The 16526-nt window shown below is 42.8% G+C and overlaps 1 long non-coding RNA gene across 1 annotated transcript; it reads left to right on the forward strand.

The window, feature by feature from the left end:
• Positions 1-5191: 5191 nt before the first annotated feature.
• Positions 5192-8103, forward strand: LOC121668550. Its single transcript, XR_006017443.1, has 3 exons — positions 5192-5331; positions 5761-5914; positions 7389-8103. It is a non-coding gene; the product is annotated as an uncharacterized LOC121668550 (long non-coding RNA).
• The last annotated feature ends 8423 nt before the right edge of the window (positions 8104-16526 follow it).

The following is a 16526-nucleotide window of genomic DNA, read 5'->3' on the forward strand; positions in this document are numbered from 1 at the left end:
TCATGGATAACATCTGGTCTCACACAAATGCCACCAAGCACTGTGATTGTCACCTCTGCTTGCCATCTGGCACACAACACAGGTGGCTTTACAGAGATATGTAAGAACAAGACAAAGAACCTAAAGCCCGTGGCCAGGCTGCAGCAATAGCTGGTTGTGGCGTGGTCTGATGTGGGACACTCCCAGTCTTCCCAAAGCATGCAGAGCACTGTGCTCCATGGCAGAGGCATTCATTAGCCACATACAGGAAATCCCAAATCTGCCCACTGGGCTGACTGGGTTGTATCTAACTTGCCTATCTTACAGTCAAGTGCTTGGGTGGCAACATAATGGGCTATGATGAGGGGGTCCCACCAGCCATTCGACCAGCAGGAAACCCTAGCACACCCTTCCCTGCAGCATCCTTCTCCCCTGCAGAACATAGGAAATGGGCCAACAACCTCAAACTGGTGGTTTTCTGGGCAAAGAGTTGCTTGGTGATGTACAGATTTTTCTTGCCAATAAATATTTTGGCATTTCCGGCTCTGGCAGTGACTTCAATGTTATCTAAAAATTCATTTCATACCTCTTCTAATTACTCTTGGCAAATTAAAAGTCTGCATTTAAAACTGTTTGGCTCCAGGCCTACTGCCCCAGGCAGCTGCAGACACAGGTAACCATGGTGGCTGTGGTGCAAAACAATCTAGAGAACTTCTGTGAGTAACATTTCCATGAGGGATGAGTGGGTGTGGAAGTTGTAAGTTAAACAGTGGCTATCTGTACCCTCTTAATGTTCAGCCAATGTGTTTCATTTCAGCAAACAAAACATCTTCCCCACCAAACAAAAAAATCCAGCATGCAGAGATGTGCCTCCAGCAGCCTGAGTTTTCTGCACCTTCCTCTCGCTCAGATTTGTCACCAGAAATGTATCTAAACCACAGCTTTGGCTCTGACAAGCCCAAAGCTTTTCCTTCATTCCTTATTTGTTGAGGTAAGGGTACAGGGCTTGATGTCTGCAGCCATGCTGGAGTTTTGTACCTCAGCCTCATCCCTGCCATGCTGTACATGCCACCACAGGGTCCCAGCCAGACCACTGTGCCTCTGGACCCTGCACTCCAGCAGCAGCACATTTTATTTACACTCACTCATAACTTCAGGAAGCAGTTTCAAAGCTGGCGCCCAAGGTATCTCATAAATCCTCCCACTGTAAGAGAAGAGCAGGTTGATTGATGAAATTGAATAGCCCCAAGTCTATGGGATCTGATGACATGCATCCCGGGATCCTGAGGGAACTGGCTGGTGTTGTTGCCAAGCCTCTCTCCATCACCTTTGAAAAGTCATGGTGATCAGACAAAGTCACTGGTGGCTGGAAAAAAAAGGGAAACATAGCTCCCCTTTTAAAAGGGGAGAAAGGAAGATATGGGGAACTGATGACCAATTAGCCTTACCTCTGTGCCTGGCAAGATCATGGAGCAGATCCTCCCAGAAGATATCCTGAAGCATATAAAAGACAAGGGTTAGGGTTAGGTGAATTGAGGCAGCCAGCACAGCTTTACTGAGGGCAAATCATGCGTGACCAGTCTGGTGACCTTCTATGATGGAGTGATGGCAACAGTAGACAAGGGAAGATGACTTATGTCATCTATCTGCACTCTGTAAGGCCTTTGATATGGTCCCACATGGCATCCTTATTTTCAAATTGGATAGACATGAATTCGATTGATAGACTGTTCAGTGGATAAAGAGATGGATGGATGGATGGATGGATGGATGGATGGATGGATGGTTGCAGCCACAGTGTTTTGGTCAATTACTCTATGTCTAGGCGGAGACCAGTGACAAGCGGTGCCCCCCAGGACTCTGTCTTGGGACCAGTGCTCTTCAATATCTTCATCAGTGAGTGCAGACTGGGAGAAGAAGTCATTGAGAGCAGCCCTGCCCTGTGGAGTGGGACTTGAGGGTTGCTGTTGTTGAAAAGCTGGGCGTGAGCTAGCAATGTGTGCCTGCAGCAGAGAAGGCCTATTGTATCCTGGGCTGCATCAGCCCATTACAGGATGAGGATGGTCACCTCATGAACTGGGACAGAGACAAGGCAGAGGTGTTTAACACATTCTTTGCCTCTGTTTTCAACATGGATGGTGGGCCAAGGGGGTATCAGTGCCCTGGGCTGGAGGATCACGAGTGTGAGAATGATAACTCCCAGTTGACCCTTGTCAGTCTACAACTTCCTCGTGAGGGGAAGAAGAGGGGCAAGCACTGATCTCTTCTCTGTGGTGACCAGTGACAGGACCTGAGGAAATGGCCTGAAGTTGTGTCAGGGGAGGTTTAGGTTGGATATCAGAAAAAGGTTCTTCACCCAGAGGGTGATTGGGCACTGGAACAGCTCCCCAGAGAAGTGGTCACAGCACCAAGCCTGACAGAGTTCAAGGAGCGTTTGGACAATGCTCTCAGGCACATGGTGTGACTCTTGGGGATGGTGTTGAGCATCCTTGTGGGTCCCTTCCAATTCATTCTATGATTCTGTGAAAAGAGAGATGGCCAGCATGTTGAGGGAGGTGATTTTCCACCTATTGTCTGCCTTCATGAGACTTATCTGGAGTGCTACATCCACACCTGGGGTCCTCAACACAAGAAAGATGTGGACCTGGTGAAGTAGGTCCAGAGGAGAGCCACAAAGATTCTCAGAGGGCTGGAGCACCTCTCCTGTGAAGACAGGCTGAGAAAGCTGGGGTTGTTCAGACTGGAAAAGAGAAGGCTCTGGGGAGACCTTACTGCAGCTTTCCAGTACCTAAAGGGGCTTATAAAAAAGAGGGAGAGCGACTTTTTGTATGGGGCAGATAGAGGCAGGATGAGGAACAATGGTCTTAAACTGAGAGATGTCAGGTTTACATTAGATGTTAGGAGGTAATTCTTTACTGTGCAAGGGATAAGGCACTGGAACAGGTTGCCCAGAGAAGCTGTGGATGCCCCATCCCTGGAAGTGTTCAAGCTGAGGTTGGATGGGGCCCTGAGCAAATGGGCTAGTGGAAAGAGTCCCTGCTCGTGGCAGGGGGGTTGCAACTATGTTATCTTTAAGATCTCTTTTTCAACCCAAACCATTCTGTGATTCTGTGATTTTATAATGAGGAGTGCTGAGACTCATGTCCATAACTGAGTGTTGTTCACAGGCTTTTAGAAAGTGGTTGGCCCTAGAAACTCTCAGGCCACATGGAAGGAACTGCAAGCACTCTCGTTCTGCGAAGCTATAGGTTTGTGTTCTCCATTGCTCCCACTCCTCCTTTCCCTTTGCTGCCCATTATCATGAATCCAGTGCACCTTTGTGCAGTAGCATTCTTTGTAAGAGAAGTCAAGATGTGTGGCAGAACACAGCTGCATAGATTTAATTATGTTATTCTGTCACCACACTTCAGTCAAACTGAGGGAAACTGGGCATTAGGCAAACCCATTGATTTCAAATGTTATTTGGAGGATGATTTTTTGAACCATAAAGAATTTTATTAACTTCTGCCATTCCTACAAAAGCATTATAATTCAGTGCACATCACTCAGCTAAGAAAATAATATTGCATCTCTATGGCAACCTGCAATGAACAACAACATATTGACCATCTCCAAAGATACAGGGAATTGCATCATTCCTGTATCATAATGGCTTCTACTTAGAGCATGTCTTGTGCTTATAAATCTTCAGGATTAAAAAATAAAATAAAACTAAGAATTATGAATCATCAAGCTTCCAACAAAATGTTTGATGCAAGAAGCATTAATTTTACTTGCTGTAGCTCCTCCTTTGCACAAAAGAAGTGTAACTTCATTTCTGCTGCCAATATTTCTCTACACAATTCCCAAGGAAAATACAAAGTCAACGACACTATGTGCAGTCTTGATGAAAGCATGAAAATAAGGCCAGCTGCTTCTCTGCCTCTTTCATGTCTGATCATTTACACTGTTCACATCTCCTCAGCTGTTACAACACTGCACCATCACATCGGATGTTCCTTTATTCCTCAGAGCTTAGCTCAACAAAAGGAAGAAAGTATGCATTTCAAAAAATGGGATAGGTCTGGTACAAACTAGGAAAAACCACAGAGGACACTGTGTAAAGGAAAAGGTTGCAGAGCATGAGTGGGGCACAAAGACGAATTGTGGGGAAATGTGGCTGCTCTGCTGGAGAAGGGCAGCATGCAGAAAGAAGAGCAGGCAGAGAGCAACACGCTGGGAAAGGCAGACACTGATAACACAGCAGTGGAAATCCACCTCCAAAGTCCTTTAAATGCTTTTCAGAAGGTTCATGGCAGGCTTACAGTGGAGAGGTGCTCACTGATTCTCTCATAATAACGTCTTTCAACAATATTGGGACTCTGGCCAGACATGATGACACTGTGGTCACTTTGCCTGATTGTAAAATTCTAGCCTTGTTAAAGGCAGCACAGTTTTCTCCAGCTCTTTGCACAAGCACCTCAATAATGCTTCAAGCTTTAGGGCATAATTCCCTGCCAAATAATAAAAGCTAGAAAGACTCCATCTTGTTGAACAGATTATTCCACTTCTGGCTATTTCACGGTTTTTCTAATTTCTCAGAAGCGTATCAACCCAGGAGAGATGGTGCTGGAATAGGAAGACTGCAATTTGTGTGTATAGCATGTTCCCTCCCCTTTCCTATCATTTCTGCATAGGAAAAGTCAGAGGTTCTGGCCACGTTTAAAATGTTATGCTGCAGAATGCTCCCCAGCAAAATCAAGAGGCAAAGAGCATCAAATGATACTTTTAAAAAAACACTTGGCAATGCTGAAAAGTAATCACATATAGTATAATTATGTGCCTTCAAATCCATATCCATGACACAGTACTTGTTACTGCATCCAGTCAGCAGAGCACAGAAGGAGCCTCTGGAGCTGGCACCAGCAGCAGGCAGAGCCACAGGCAGCTCAGTCCCGCCAGCACCAACACTGCCAGACGATTGAGGAGAAAAGCTCTGTATTAAAATTCAGGAAAACTTCTGCTCTGTATCAGTTTGATTTGATAGTTGATTTAACTTCTTTGTGCTCACCCAGCATTCAGTGGCTCAGTTTTGTATTCCACATTCTCAGAGAGCAGATGACCTACTTTTCTTATATTATTATTCCTGGTTTCAGCAGCCTGCCTCCCCAGGAGCGGAGGAGGAGTGCTGGTGGTATGTTTATGGAGATATACAGCTGGGACTTGGTTGGTGAGTGATTTGGAGAGAAAAGGGGTAGAGCTTTCAGTATGGTTTCATGGGAGGTGAAAATATATTCAGCTTGCAACACCGCACCCTGCACTGGGGAAGTCTGTTTACAGAGAGGTTTGATACAAAAATGAGCAAGATGTAAAGTAAGTAAACTTCCTGACAGAGATGGGGTGGAGGAGAATGTGTGAAGGGTGGGAGGAGTGGAGTGAGGGGTGGCAAGTGGGGAAGGTGGTTTGACCATGGGTGTCCAGGAGGAAGATGCACAGGTAAGGCCAGTGCTTCCAGAGCCCCTTACAGAGCCCCTGATTGTTTACAGGGAATGGGGTTTTTGACCCCAGAGAACAGCAGAGACCCCCAAAAACAACAGAGAGAGGTTGTTTTTGGAGAAAGGACATAAGGAGGGATGATGGCAAATGTGTTAAGTGAAAGGGGGAAAGGATGGGATAAGAAAGAAAGGGACAATATGCCTGAAAATTAAATTTTTGCCAGTGTAGGAAGATGAGTAGTTCAAATTCTCCTCCTATGCAAATGAGCAATCCTTGCTGATTTTGGGTAAACATGACTCTTAACAGGACCTGTGCTTGAAGGCCTGTTGTAGCTGAGACCTTTTTGCATGAGAGCAAGGCTTCATCCCACCTGAACGAAAGATGCAGTCAAAATTGTCTTGTAGGATCCAAAAACCCAAACCCAGGAACTGCCTCCAAAACACAGATCACATGCTAGCAGGTGAGAAATGTCTTAGGTAAAGGCAGGACTTTTGCAGTCAGAGAGCAGCATCAGGAGGTTAGACAAGGGAAGGAGGAGACTTGGGAACATATCTCAGACAGAAAGCAAAATAAAGCATATTTAGGATGAAGAGCTGTCTGGGATAGGAGCAGGGCCTGGGAGCAGGAGCAATAAAACTGACCTCTGTTTCAGCCTCTATTCCTACTTCATTTGGGAGAAAACAAACCATATGTATGTTCTTTTCAAGTCAACATTTGCATCAAATGCTTAAATCCATCATTTTAGTTGCCTGATGGAGCAGAGCCCAAATAGCAGCCAACTTTATTGGCCAAAGCAAACAATAAATTATTCTTCTTCGTAGTGCATCTGCACAGCCTTTCCCACAGCCCTTCGGGCAGCCTAGGGAAAGGCTTTTGCTGCTGCTGTAAGTGAAGCAAGGTGCTTGCAACCAGCCCCAGAGTCAGCCAGGTATAGAAGTCAGGGCTTTGCCCTGGATCAGGAAAAGCTCATGACCTGCAGGATGCTGTGTATTCCCTGATGGCCATCAGTTCCTTTCCTGTGTTTTCGATATTTGCAACATTGAAATGCATTGGCATTTGTGAGATTTGATGAAAATAATTCCATCTAATACAGCATTATCAATGGTAAAGAACACTTCTCTGTAAAGGTCTAGTTTGACACTCCAGCTTAGCTTTTCCAATACAGCTAGAGAAAGTGTCTGAAAAATTATATAAGCAATTGTAATTGAAAGATCCTTAGTCTAACACTTTCTTCCAACACTGGTCTCTTAGAGCATGGGCAGGTCAGTAGGCCCTGACAGAAAGCAGTAGTTAAATATGTATCACCTCACACATTTTATGTACAACTTCTTGAGCTGATTACAGCTATTAGAAAAACACAAAATAATGATGCACATAGCAATGGCAAAACCTTGTCTGAATGTTTTCCTTCTCTTAGAAATGGCTTTTCTAGGTCTCAAAGCAAGAAATCAAATTATGTTATTGCTGGAGAGCAGGGAGAGAGAATGCTTGGAGCAAGACAAAGGGTAAATGGCCGTTTGTTTCCATGCCATCCACTGAGCAGGTGGAAAACCCAAAATATCCACTGAAGCGGAAAGGCAAGAGATGTATTGTGTCTCTACTTTATTGTTTAAATACTTTCATGCTAATGAACCCCAGACGACAAGCAGTGCAGATAACTCAAGAGTGAATTGATTGCTTATGACCCTTCAACACTGGGGAGGCATCAGCACTGCTCTCTGAAAAGCTCACCATAAGTTGCAGTCTCCAGAGACCAATAAACACTTTGGCAAAATTTAAGATAAGACATTTCACATAATTAACAGGCAGAGAAAATGTCACCAGCTTCTCACCTACCCCGAAATTTGTCACGAACAGTCAGTTTCATGTCTTGATTTACTGAAGAGAGGTCCAAAAAATGTATTAAGGAATTCTGTATTTCTGTCCCCCCACAGGAAAACTACGCGTTAAGAAACCAGAGGACAGCATCTTTGACTAACCACAATTGCAAAGCAGTCATTGATTTAGGTTCTGCACAGGAGCAACTGTGGCTGCTCGCTGTTTATCATCCTGCAAGGAGCTGATGTCTGTTGCCCTGAGCTACAAAGAAAGGCCAATGAGAATTAATTTGACATCAAAAGAAGAAGAACCAAGCCATATAAGCCTTCATCAAAGGAGTAAAGCAGACGTGTAATTGGGTGCTCAGAGTGAGTTAGGTTTCTGCTCACTCACCACAACGCTGCAGTGGATGGATCTGCTCATGTGCACAGCCCTGGAGCGACCAGCACAGGGGGGTTCCTATCCTTATTTCCTTATTTCTCCCCAGACAGAAGCAATACAACCCTCGCGGTGTCTACACTGCTATTCGTGGCTCAACTTCCTTAAGGTTCCTAATCAGTGGCAATAATTAGTGTGAACACTAAAAGCCCCTCAGTGGGAATAAAGGGACAACCCCACATCTCCTAGCACAGAGCAGAAGCTCATTATCTTGCATGAATTCTCTATAAATTGTGGAAGCATATTCAGCATATGGCCTTGTTCTGCTTTTCTCCCCAAACAGAGAGCAAAAACCATATATTTTTGTTGATAATTTTCTCATATAAATCTGATTGGAAGTAAGAATGTTTTTTTAATGGACTGTGTATTCTGCATCTGTGTTTCATGCATTAAAGAGAAAATTCAATCATTTCAGTGTAATTGTTTTATTTACACCAGTTTAACCAGAAAATAAATGGCTACAATAATCTTCTTCTGAGTAAGAAATTATGCAGTTCACACCAGGAGGGTAATCAGCAATGAAAAAAGTTATATTTTCCTGACAAAGCTGGGAATTCATAAATGCTCCCATGATGGGCAAGAAACCAAACATTGAAATTGCCTCAAGTCACTTCACATGACAAAATAACAATATTTTATTCATCTTTCCCTTTGTCTTTTCACTTCAAACAAGTGCAGGCCAGACGATTAACTTGCACTCAAAAGCCTGGCCTCAGAAACAGAAGAGTCTTCACTCCAAATAAGCCCAGCACTGGGAGATCTCAGGGATGCATGTCAGTTCTCTTATAGGGTTTGAAGTAGAAAAATTGCTGAAGGAGCTCAATGAGAGGGAATCTGAATGTCAGTTGTGTCTTGTCATTTGATAAATTTGATAAAAGAAGGATTTGATTAGACACCACATAATAACCGTTTGTCTAATTAATATGCTCAGGAGGAAGCAAGCATGGCCAGAGCAGCACTGAGAGATGCCCGACCCCTGTAGCTGTGGTGACTTGTTCTCAACCCAGCCCCTCATTTCCGTACTGCCCTTAGAGCGCGTACCCTACAACTCCCTTGCTTTTCAAATTACCTTCCAAAACAGCCACTAAGTAGGTGCTGATGTCTAATGCTGCAAACCCTTCCTGTGACTTTGGAATGGCACCTAAGCATTTCCTGGGATGCACCAAAGGGAATCCAGGCCGGGCAAGAGGGAGAATTCCAGAACCAGAGTTCTGGGGATAGCTCCATGATCATATTTGACTTAGTATAGAGGTATGAGGAATATTCTCTTCTGGGCCTTTTCTTGTTTTTTCTAGATATTATGTCATCTACCTAGGAAGGACCTGTGCAATGAGGCAGGGATTAACTAAAATAACCTACTCAGATATGTTTAATAGTGTGGCCACCCAATAAGAGACTCCTTTTGTTGGAGGCCAGGATGTGGTTCTGCAAGAATGAAGAAGGCCAGAAACCTGCAGCTGCCTGTGGGAATGGTGGAAACAGCAAAAAAGGACACTGTCACCTCCTGTGATACCTGTGTTGAACATCCTGCACTGCAAGAGGACAATTCCTCAAAAGCAGCAGCTGTCCAATTGGCACTACTGAGGCTCCAGCATGAGGTGAACATTGTCCCACAGATGGGAAGATGCAATGGCCAGGCCAGCACAGAGGCACACCATCATGATGCAGGCATGTACATGATCCCTGAGCCCCAGTGCTTTCCAGTGCCTTTCTCAAGGAAGTCTGATTGATCTACTTTCACCTTTCAGATAACAGCTTCTAACAAGAAGCCAGAGAAATCAATATAAGTTTCTCAGTCGTATCTCTGGAGTAGCTGTAAAACTAATTCAGCAGTATTACAACCTTGAAAATCCACCTTATCTGAAGTGGGATAGGTTATATCCAACACTTTAATGACTTTGGACATTTCCTTAGTACAGCAGAGAGCAGTACTGCAGAATAGAGCTAGCTCAGGGATGCATATACTGTCAGTGCCTCACAGCTATAAAAAGGTTTCCATCTGCTTTGTTAAAATAAAGTTGTTTACTCAAAATGCCTTTGAAACAGAGACGAGGAGTAGTACAAATTGCTCTAGAAAGGAGCACTGCTATTTAAAATAAATCTGGATGGAAATAAAGGTGATGACAAATGCTAGTGATTACACTGGAACCATGCAGACAGGTGGAACTGTGATGGTTTTGATGTCCCTGCAAAGAGCAGTTTTCAGGCCAGAATTTTTTTTGCATCCACAGACCAAGAAATAGCTTTATGACTTATTTTAATTATTATTCTTCAATGGTAGGATATTGAAATCATGGCCCAGACAGGACCTGGAAAGAAAGCACAGAGTGGCTGTGGGAACTCGGGCTGTACATGGACACTTTATCCGTCATGGCAGCCTAAAGAAAAATGGAGTGCTGAGAGGTCCCACCAATGCAGACTGCTGCCCCAAAATTGGTCAGTCTGCGTTTTCAAAGCTATCTTTTCAATGAAAGTGAATAAGCATTGATTTTTTTAAGATGACAGATATCCCAAATCAGAGAAGCTTTGCAAGACTTTAAACCTGTCCCTTGCACTAGGCCTGGCTGAAGGGCTTAGTTGGGTCAACAAATGGAAGGTCACTTATATGGTCCAGGCAGTCAAAACACGCAGTATTGAAGCCAAGGAGCTCCTGTGTGCAGTTGTGCAGAAGCCCTTCCCCCCACTGCCTGTGGCTGAGCATGGAAAACAAGTTGCTAGTAGCTAAAGATTGGGTTATGCACTCCCTGAACCTCTCAAAAGCACCTTTGTACCATGACCCCATCTGCATGAAATGTGTAGGAGCTTACAGGGTTTTCATATCTATACATCCAGATATCAAAATGTGTTTTAAAAAGTGAACCATTGCCACACTGTAATTAATATCCTTATTAGTGAAATGGCACAGGAATGAATACTGATGAAATTGCAGTGGCCATGCACAGATCTCTCACAGGAGGTGCCACTGCACTCTGTATTATGAGGTGCAAGATACACAAATCTACAAAACCAGCACCCTGCCCTTGGGAGCACTTATCAAAAGGCTTTAAAGAAGAATCTAGGAAAGTATTAAATATAAAAAACTCAAAAAATGTTCTGAAGTGTCTTTGCTGTTCTACTGCTACATTTGCCATGCTACATATCCAGCTTGTTTCATACTTAGGCAAAGTAGATTAATCAGTAGGGCTGCAAGGAAAACATTGCTAATTGAAAGATAAATAGACTCCAGAGAAACTCCTCCAGGAAAGAGCTGACAAAATAGGAAATAGCAGCATAGGAGTAACACAACACTTCAAGAATAAAAATAACAGAAGCATCAACAGCGTTGTAATAAAAACAAACATATCCAAACATTACGTGAACCACACAACCGTTCAGAAGTCATCATTTTTTCATCTATTTAGGAAAAACTAAGATGTAAGCATGCAATGCCTATCTGCAGGGAAGCAAACTCAATTCTAAACTAATTTTAGCAGAGGAGCATGATACACATCAAATTTCAGATCTGCAACAGTTAAATCAAGAAAAAACAGTTAGGGGTAATTACAGAAAGTGACGGATTCACTGCAAGGTTGTTTCTTTTACATTCTCTCTCTCTCCTGTTCTCCTCCAAACAGGAACATAGCACCTTAGCTTATTTTCTCCAGACACTGATATTTTCATTCTTAAGCTTCAAATCCTGTCAGTGGTTTTTGCACACACCTTGTTAGTTAACAGACCTGTCCACATGATGAAAGATGCTGTTCAATATTTTGCTGACTTAGAATTATTGTCTCACGTCAATGGGGTGAAGCACGCAGCTTCACCTCGCTCCGTGCTTTGTGTGGCAGCAGAGAAGGACGTCATGGCTTTCTCAGAACAGGACACCTTTAGTCCTGTGGTGCTTTCTGCACATTGCTGATGCTGTACAAGAGGAGTTGTGATTCCTCACAAGGCTCCCAGCAGCACACCCATGGGCAAGGATCCTGTAATCTGGATGATAATCAGAGAGGTTCAGCACCTCATCAAAAAGTAACTTTTTAAACTGTATCTTAAGGAACATATGACAAACATCCAACACTGCATTTTTCACGAGTCAGCTAAAGAGATGAGCTAGAATAGTGTTCTCTGCCAATTTTCAAGTTTCCAGCACCTGCTACGGAAACAGAAAGATTGTTCATAAAACATCTGTGAAAGAAAACTCAGCTTGAAGTCAGAGATGTCTTCTTTCCTCACCAATATTTCTGCAGCTATGGCTTTGGGATGTACTCACACTTCAGAAAGAGCATCCACTCTCACAACAGGAGTAAACGTGCAAATAAAATAAAAAATAACTGATAAAGAGATTGGATGAGGAAATGAAAGTGACCCATTAGATTAATGACTGATTACAGTATCTATAGCTTAGAGAGGCTCACAGATGTAAAGCCAGGGTACTCAGCAGTGTTTGCCAGTGGGCATTGTTTGAAAGTAATGCAGGATGTGGTCACCCTTCCTTCTTGTCAGCCGCAGAGTGCTACAAAAAGTGAGGACTTACTACTGCAGAAGAAAGACACTCGATTAAGCAGATACAGAGTTAAAATTTAGTGATGTTAATTATAAACATGTAAACATTTGCAGTAGCAGTATCCTTCATTTCTCCTCCTCTACATAGACAGATGTATATATCCACACACACATTTACCTATAGAGGGAAGCAAGAGATGCAATCACATGGTAGAATATGCAAATGTATAGACATAATTAGTGTGTAAATATATTAATTACTTGAAATTTAGAAATGTAAACTGTATGACTGAAAGGGACCAACTTAGCAAGTCTGCTACTTTGCACTGCAGCTTTTATCTTGCAGAAATCCTTGTTGCATTGTTAACAGTTTGGGCAGCTTGCTCTGATACTCACCAACATGCCTCTAATGTCTACTTAATTTACAACAGCTCATATACAGATGGTCTTGGGCGGGCCTTGTCCTTTCCCAAATAATTGTTGTTCACTGTGACCACTGGTCTATTTATGGACAGCATCAGTGTCTCTGTCACCTCCTGGTCTCAATGTGACTGAGCATTCGACTTGGTTCCCTCTATAGGTAAATGTGTGTGGATATACGATCTGTCTGAGGACATGAATCCAAAATGATTGTTTAGTTGCTTGGTTTTCTTGTTCCTGAGGTGGAAAACAATTTCCTCTGCAGACAGTTCAGAACTAAGGGTGAGCTTTATCACTGTCACCAAGCAGTGCCTGGACTCTTATATCACGCTGCAGGCTGGAATCTCTGGCCAGATTGCATCTCCCACCCACCTGAGTGGAATCATGCAGATGTCAAAGGATACCTCCCTCCAGCAGAAATTGAATATTTTTTTCATAATTATAATAAAATCCTGACTAGAGAGGTCTTCCATCTAACTTCATAGATAAAAATAGTATTTTAAACTCTGTTAACAGCATCCCCTAGTAGCCATGTTGCAGAGCTACTTGTGCATTGGGGAAGCAGACAGCAAAGAGTTTTGGCTACAGTTACGCCAAAACATTTACTTCTTTGACTAAAGTGATCTCCTCCTGCCTGTTCATACATCAGTTAACTAATAAATACCCTCTTTGTTTTCTTCTCTTTGTCATATGTTGATAGCTTTGTTAGCTTCTTTTACCTCTTTGTCTATAAGATGATTAAAAAGAAATAAGTCAGGAGAGATGGGGAGTTCTGCTTCAAGAAAAGAATTACTTGAACTTGACTTTGTGGAAAAAAAACTTAGCTAAAGAGGACATGCTGTGAGGAAGCTTGATAGGGTTCTACCAAAGATTGATGCTTCTGAAAATTACTGAAAGCAAAGAAAAATTAGATTCTCCGGTTTTATAGGTGCTTTCACAATCCAGTTTTTGAGATCAAAAATACTTCTAAAAACTAAAGCAGATGATACGCAGTTCCCCAGGCAGCACTGGGTGGAAATGATTCGTACCCGCTCCAGACACTTACAGCACCGTGGTCTGGTGCTGGGCTGACACCTATCTTCCCTCATCCCCTCCAGAACCTTCCTTCATTCCCTCATTGCTGGCTGCTGCATGGATGGGAAACAACATTTCTCTGTCAGCTTTGTCTCAGGTAGACACCCAGCCCTGGCCCCGAGGTGGGTGGGAGCGAGCCTGCCCTGGAGCCTGCATGCCCTCCAGAATGTGCACTGCGAGACCACTCTTGCTGCTAGCCAAGCGAGAAGGCGCTCCGTGACAGACTGAAGATGCACTCACTGCGGTCAATTAAATCCTCCTGAGGCTTTGTTCCCATGCTGGGAAGAGGCACCATTTTTATCTGATAGATCTGCTTTATCCTGCTGTTTTGTCTCTGGTCTCAGCCTGGCTTCCAGTGAAATCAGCAGTGACACGTGCTCTTCTCCCTGGAAGCAGGATGCTCAAAGTGTTATGCAAACCATTTGGCTACACTGGCACTGTGCTGCTCAGAAGCTATTTACAGAGACAGAAAAGGTAAGACAAAGGTATGGAGAGCTACAAACATAGCTCTAGTTTATTAAAAACTACAAGCACTTTTTTCTGCTTGGTGCTGCACACTATATAAAAAGAGATGCCACTTCTCAGGTGTGATTATGAAAAGGTGAAAATTCAGGGTTGCAACTCTTTTCATCAGCAGGTCTCCAACACACTCTCAGGAGTGACTACACACCGTCAATTACTTTTAAAACATGAAATGTAAGAGCTTCTCTTGTCCCCATCGTGAACTCCTGGGAAGAGATTTCCCCTTGCTGATTTATGGCGTGGTCTTGGACAGATATGCTTCTACTGACCTATTTTGACCAGACAAATTTGTCATTCCTGAAGTCATTCTGCATTTCTGCAAATCAGTTGGCAAATCTTTGGATAGATGGCACAGAGGGTAAGCACCCAAGCAGCGAATTGTGGGGTCATGGACATTTGTGCTGGAAGACCACAACCTCTGTAGTCCTCCTGCAGCTGCAATAGCTGAACTGCAAACAGCAGAGCCAGAGCGCAGCCTTGTGCTTCGTGCTCTGCCCCTCTCTCTGCTCTGTGTGTATTCACCTCCAGTTGTCCTCGTCTTCAGAAACAATGTCAAAATCAACACAACAGCCTGAGATCTACCAGCAGAATAGTGCATGGTTTTCCCCTATCCTCACCCCTTATCCACTTTATACCCCTTCTCAAATGGCACTTGATGCTTTTTTTTTCTTTCAACTTAATTTTCAGGGTTTTTTCTTTAGAAAAGATTCTCTCTAGATAAAGATTCATGACAGGAAAAAAGGATTACATCTTTGTGTTGCTAAAGCAAAGTTTTAGTTATGTTATATGCCAGGTATATTCTTTAATAATGCCAGGTATCTTCTTTCTGATTTTGCTCAGTCAATAGGTACAAAAAATTTTCTGTTTATATTAGGAATGTATTTTTACTTGTAGAATAGAAGCCCAGTCCCATACTGGTAGTGGCACTGATGTAGTGATTTAAAAAAGAGAGAGTAACAAAAATAATTAAATGCTACAAAAAGCTAAAAATCTGTAACACATTTTCTGTAACACGTACCGGTAGCAGCTCAAAGCCTGACTGAACTGATGAATTGGTCCCTTCCATTAATTTAGGTAAATTTAAGCAACAATGTTAAGAAGGACATTATGGAATTTTGCCAGTCACAGAGATTGGTAAAAACTATATGCCCATAAAGCCATTATTAACTGTTCTTTCTACAATTACATTTCATCCTTTGTGTGGAAAAAGGATGCATTTCTGACATGTACAAACATAATTTTGTGTACAAGCAGAGAAATCTTTGCCTAGCAGAATAAATTACAATATTGTTTAATTGCTGTAAAAATCAAATTATATGTAGCAATAATTGTATACAGCCATCCAGCAAACACAGGTACAGAGCAAAGTAAATAAGTAAAATAGCCTGAGAACATTCAGGAGCTGTTGGTGTCACAAAATGCCATTTCACTTAGTGTGTTACCGTCTGTGGCATTAATTACTGAGCTCTGCTTGGGAAAATCTTGAAAGAATATAAATTGCCTTTTTTTTGAGGAAAACAAATAATCATTATCAAAGATAATTCATTCCCTCTCTCATGGCTGCAGTGGCTGCTCATTAAAAATAGCAACCAAAATCAAACAATGGAAGGCATCAGCAGAAGTCCTTCACTGTGGCTACATGGGCAGCAGGGAGCCAGCACTGGGGATGCCCACACAAGCAGGGTGTTGAGGGGAGGGTGAGAAAAGCCGTCTCTGGGGACCTGAAGTATCACAGCTGCATTTCTGAAATCCTCCAAATCACACACTGCATTTTAATAAAAACTACTCATTTCCTTAAACAAAAGGAAAAACAGTAATCCACTATACCATTAACACCAACACTTTCCTCCTAACTTCAAGAGATGCGTGCTGGCATAGGCTCAGACTTTTTTCTGTTAAATTGCAGATATTTCATCTCAAAATAAAGTTATGCAACCACATTTTGTACCTCTGATCAGGACCAACTGCTAGACTGACTCCCATATTACACAGGAACAAGATGTTCTGTCAAAACTATTAATACCAAATCTTTCAGGAAAAGGTGGACTATTTTGGCAGCAAATCCTCATTTCCAGTGGAGAATAGTCCAAAAGGAAGTCAAAGATCCGGGCTCTGAATGCAAAACAAGGAGCACTTGTAAACAGTCTAGACATATTTCCATGCAATGGGGCATTTTTAAAACTTTTTCTTCCTTCTCTCATGTATAATCTCATAAACAGCAGTGAGTTAAAAGCTTAAAACAAAGAATGTAAGTCTTTTCGAAAAATGTTCCTTACTTAACTAAAGCCAAGAGCTGGGTGCTTTTTAAGCAAAGCAAA

The sequence above is a fragment of the Corvus kubaryi genome, unplaced genomic scaffold (genome assembly GCF_017639235.1).
Source record: "Corvus kubaryi isolate FWS band 111438036 unplaced genomic scaffold, C.kubaryi_AGA036_p1.0 37385, whole genome shotgun sequence".
Classification (NCBI taxonomy): Eukaryota; Metazoa; Chordata; class Aves; order Passeriformes; family Corvidae; genus Corvus; species Corvus kubaryi.